The 5,403-nt window shown below is 38.7% G+C and overlaps 1 long non-coding RNA gene across 1 annotated transcript; it reads left to right on the forward strand.

The window, feature by feature from the left end:
* The first annotated feature begins 698 nt into the window (after positions 1–698).
* Positions 699–5,172, forward strand: LOC146424845 (uncharacterized). The gene is made up of 3 exons (XR_014847112.1): positions 699–823; positions 3,039–3,154; positions 4,960–5,172. It is a non-coding gene; the product is annotated as an uncharacterized LOC146424845 (long non-coding RNA).
* The last annotated feature ends 231 nt before the right edge of the window (positions 5,173–5,403 follow it).

The raw sequence follows: 5,403 nt of genomic DNA on the forward strand, positions 1-5,403 counted from the left end.
ATTAGAATAGCCTCAAACTTTGCAGAATTTTAGGACCACATATACAGCCACTCAGACCCAAATCATTCTCCTGGCCACCACTGCTAAAGCAGACTGAAACCAAATCCCATCTAACGACTTTCTGTCCTAATTCTGGTTCTGAATTTTGTGGCTTTGATTTGTCATTATTGAAATGTTGCTGCAAGTGGTTGTTCCAAACCCTTACTTCTATCATTCTTCCTCTTTTCTATTTAATAAATCATGATAACATTTTATTTACTGTACATATAATTTCTCTACATGCAAGAAATATATTTGGGGTTCACTTCTTTAAATCATACAAAAAAGGCAAAAACTGAGTTATAATTTTACATAAATGTATTTAAAGAATAAGCTATCATACTTTATTTCTGAATTATTCTTTATTTAAACAAAGAATCCATTTTCAGAAATGACTGGGGTAAGTGGGAAAAAATAAGTGTGGTAAAAAGTCTTGTACATGTTGTTTATTATTAACATCTTCATTTTTTAATATTCAGTCTATTTTTTTTTTTAAACCAGATAATCAACAAATCTACCAAACTGCTGCTTATTTTAGAAAATAGTAATTCTTCTGTTATGGAAATCAATTTTTCTTCTGAGGAATTGGAGCTGGTATGAATCCAGGCTGTGTTTAGTTTTTCCAAAATCCTTCCCTGTTCCTAAGGATTAGTGCTTAAGCAACTGTTCTGGAAGCAGTGAAGGTGACTTGAGTGAAGCTGGCTCCCTCAGTGCTGCCTGGATCCAGACACAGAGACACTGTCTGCTTGCAGAGGTGAATGGTGCTGTCAGCTCGCTGGACAGGGTGAGCAATAAACAACAGTAAGAGGAAAAGCAGGAGCTTCTCATCCTTTTCCTGTTAGTCCTGGAAGCACATCTCTTCATGTCCTTAATCCATTCAACTGATATGTTTGTGGCTCTTAAGCAGGTACCAAAGCATTTGCTGGATCAGGTCCTTAAAGGCTCAACATGTGTTCCCTATCTGTTTTCATGTAGTCTGAAGATAATATAATTTTCCAGTTTCTATGCTAACCCTTTTGTAGCTAAAACTGATAATCATACCAGGTTCCCTTGCTGGGCTTTCTAGTCCCTTAAGCTTTAGTTTAGTAACATTTTGGCTGATCAATTGGATACAAAATCCTTTATTTTCTGTTTAAATTCCCATTCCAATAAATAAGGCTTTTGGGCTTAAGTCTACATAACTCTCTTTTGAAAGTCTGAGCCAGAGAGTCAAAAACTTTAAAAAAAACCACCTCAAACCATATTTTCTACTCCATAGATGTTTTCAATGTTGTGATCTCAAAAGAATATATTGGGGTTGGAACCAAAGAGATGGGAGCAGATGTTGCAATTTTCATAAAAGAGCTTTCTTGAAAAGCAAAATAACTTTTTTTAACCTTTAAGCCCCACAGACTTTACTTCAGTAATAGTTTTCATTTAAAAGTCTTGGTGAAACACTAGAGCACTGCAGCTCTACCCCTAATTAATGTCACTAATTTCAGTGTAGAAATTTTTAAATTTCATGAGATTCCTTCATATGATGCAGCCTAATCAATAAATCCTGAATCAGTTTTAGTGTTTCTTTATGCTAAGTTGTATTTTTGTATTTTAGTCCCTAGGCTATTACCCCGTGTTTGCATATTTGGATTGTATCTTTTCACTCCAAGGCAGATTTAGGAGTTGTTATCCTAGACTCATAGTAATTGCAAGAAAATCCAGTTCCATCTGTTTCTGCCAACATATGGAAACTGAATGAGAATACCAACATAAAACGGCACTTGCTCAATATCGAGTGTGTGCCAGCTATTGTGTTTGTTATAGAAACTTGTGGTCAAGCAGCCTGAGAGAAGCCAGTAAGCTGCCTGTCTGGTAAGAAATCCGGGTGCAGATCTTGTTCATGCCAGTCTGTCAGTTGTCAGTTGTTAAATTTTGGCTTGATACAGCCATTTCCATCACTTACAGATAATGTGCTGCTGAAAGAGGTAGGGTTCACCCTGCACTGTTTAACAGGAAGAAATATTTTCACCACACCAAAACAGAGATAAAGTTTTGTTGGAAAAAATGAGCATTAAATATGGAGAGGGATAAAGTATATGCAGAATGTAACCTCTGGGCTACAAGGGGAAGTAGATTACTGTTTTATCCACTGTTAAATAAAAACTCTTGAGTATTTTTTATTTCTAATCGAGTCATCACATATCCTTGAGATGTTACAGTAGTTGCACTACACTACCACTATTCAGTCTAGCAACAGGTTAGACAAATGTAAATATATTTAAAACATACATGAAAAGAAAGAAGTGAGTTGTCTCCCTGGTGCCCAAACTTCCATCACTATGGATCAATTCAAAACAAAAGTTCTCCACCAAAAAATACGCCCACCTGAGGACCAGCCCTTTTCAGGTGCTGCCTGCTCTGGGATTGCCCATTAGACAGCTTTAAAGTTATCTGGGTTTTGCTGTGCAGAAATGTTAGAAATGTTTTGGGGTTTTTTCTGCTGCACAAGCTATCCTAGAGTTTTTAAGTCCAAGGACTTCAGAAAAGGAAAAATGTGCTCAGGAAAAATTATGCAGACCTGAATGAGGTGAACTGACAATATCAAACAATCAAACCAGGATAGTTTAAGCAGTTGTCTCTTTGTAAGTGGACTCCACCTTGTTTCCAACAAGATTTGAGCTGATCATGTGTGCACACACTTCTATTTTAAACACAAGTAAAGTGAGTTTATTTAGACTAGTATGAGCTATGTGGGTAACTTTCAAGCATTTAATTCCATTTTCTTTGAGTCCATTCTTCTTCCCTGTCCTTGCAGGAGTACCGGGAATTTTTTTCCTAGCCTTGACAACTAGAAGACTGGCCAGGGAATGTCCTGTCTGGTGAAATTTACAACATACTTACTTGCTCATGTCAGTTTTTCTAAGACACTTAATGAAGTGGTTCAGAAAAAGTAATGATAATAATGTGAGAAACATGAAAGTGGCTGTCTAATAAAAGACATTCTTTTCTTTGCTGTCATGTAGATTTGTGTATCATCTCCCATCAGTTAAGCAGCAGAGCTGTTAGATTTGTCTAACCTGGACTTCTGAGAGAGCAGAGCAGAGCAGAGCAGAGCAGGGGTGCATGTTGCAGCAGTCAGGTGAGTGGCTTGGCGTCAGTGTCCCCTCAGAGTGCCTGCTGAGCACTGCCTGAGGTGGCTCTGCCAGCTCTGTGTTGGTGGCACTTCTGCCCATTCTGCATTGCAATGCCATTCACGCATTCAGTAACCTGAGGGCAGGGTCCTCCCTAAGCTATTTCCATTTTCCTCTCCCACTTTTCTTTCCTGTTCTCTTAATTGTGATAAAAAGCCTGTGGCTATAAGAACACTTAACTGTAATACAATTTTCATGGCTCAAGTTACATGTTAAGTAAGTGTTTTATATACCCTGTTTGTGAAAGACTAGACAAGCTCTTTGTAGGAAGGTAAATAATACTTAAAGCCCAGACCATAATCATCTTCCATCTCTGCACTGTGATTTAATTTAATACCGATTATCAAGTGTTTTATTTTTAACAATTCATGTGGTGTTTGGCTGACAGAAGTGTTCATTCATCACTCGGAACTCAGAAATTAGGCAAAACTAGCATACTGGATTGCATATCACAGCATAAAGCTGCTTTAACCTTCACAAAGAGGAGAAATAGGGTTGGAAGAACCCTTTTCTCCTAAAGTCAAGAAAAATTCAGTATCACATTAGCTGGGTTTCATCTACTCCCAACTTCTCACCCTGTTTTCTTTCTCAAATATGGAGGTACTGCAAAGGAGCAACAATAAAGGATCTTTTTCTCAGAAATCCATCACCTCTTTTGATCATTTTAGAGTCAAGGTTTTACTGTTGTACAAGATCCAAAGCTCCACGCCTCTTCACTATCTCCCCACAAGTGTTAGTCACTCTCCAAATGAAAAAGGCATTTTCCTGGCCTCAGTGAGCTTAAAGATGAGAAATATAAACACAAAAAAATATTTAAAAACTGTGGGAGAAGAGAAGGAATGCACTCCAGGAGAGAAGTGAAGTTATGGTAATGGATTCTGAGCCCCACAGTTGGTCTGAGCTGTTTTTCCTTTCTTGTAGTCATATTTAAAAGGGACAAATTTATCCTTACTTTCCTATACTCCACACAAAAGTCAGCCTTCCTTCTTGCCTTACAGTCTTGTCAACCTCCACATTTGCACACCCACTTCCTTGCCCTGTCCTCCTAGGTCTTTCTGTTCCTTCCTTATTTTCCATATGAACGAAGCAGTTAAAAAAGGTGTTGATGGGCAAGCAGGAGACATGGGCCTTCATGAGAGGCTTTGCTCTCATTCCTGCTTGGCACATCTCATGTTTCACTGCAGAGTCTCCATGTGCCTCAGCGAAGCAGCACCAGCTGACCCCAGCACCTGTCCCCTTCCGTGTCTGCCACCACGGCAGTGCCAGCCAGCAGCACATGCAAGTGGCATCTGTGACAAATAATACATGAAGCTCTGTGAGCTGTACATTTCCCACTCCCTGCCCAAAGGAGTTGCTTCTACTTGCAATATCCTTGATAGAGCCAAGTACGTGTACGTTTGAGCACACAGGGATCTCCCCAAAAGATTTTGTATGTGATGTTTTCCTTTGCAAAAGCAACCTGTGCTATAGTTGGGACAACATGTAAGAGCACAAGAATGAGAGACTGAGAAGCGAAAAGAAGAATGCTGGCAACTTCTTATTAGCTTCATAATATTTAACTTTTTGTTGTGTTGCCTTTTCAGGTTTAGCCTGCATGACCTAGCAGCTGTTTCACTTGGCTCTGGGCATTTATGACTTTATTTTGGATAAATCTTTAACAGTTTCATTTGATTTTTCCCAACTCAGCTTCATGCTGCAAAATTTGTTTTAAATTTTACGGTCATTTTTTTCCCCTTTCTTACCCTTCTTACAGCTGTAGGCTCTGGAACCCAACAACTGTGGTGTTCCTCTCCTTGGCCAGCAGCCTGTTTTAAAAGGTAAAGACAAAGGAAAGGAGTACTTTGGAGAGGAAAAGAAATATAAGACAAGAAAGGAATGAAGAAAGAATGAAAGATGTGGGAGAGTTCTTTCACTGGATCTACTCCGAACAAGCTAAAACCTAACTACACTTATAACTATATAAATACTGAAGTACACAGTAGACTGAAAGTATTCAATAAACATTTACTGTGAATGGAGGCATTAGGAAAGGCTTAGGCCCTGCCTGAATTCCCATGAAATTTATAAATATTTCTTTCATTTGTTCTCCATTTACAATTAGTTGCGGTCAAGCTGATCAAAGACAGAAGAGGCCTGTTGCATGTGAACCAGCATCCCTCACAATGACATTCACAAAGCAGAATGAAATATGAAATAT

Source organism: Lichenostomus cassidix, chromosome Z (genome assembly GCF_008360975.1).
Source record: "Lichenostomus cassidix isolate B80296 chromosome Z, HeHo_3.0, whole genome shotgun sequence".
In the NCBI taxonomy this organism is placed as follows: Eukaryota; Metazoa; Chordata; class Aves; order Passeriformes; family Meliphagidae; genus Lichenostomus; species Lichenostomus cassidix.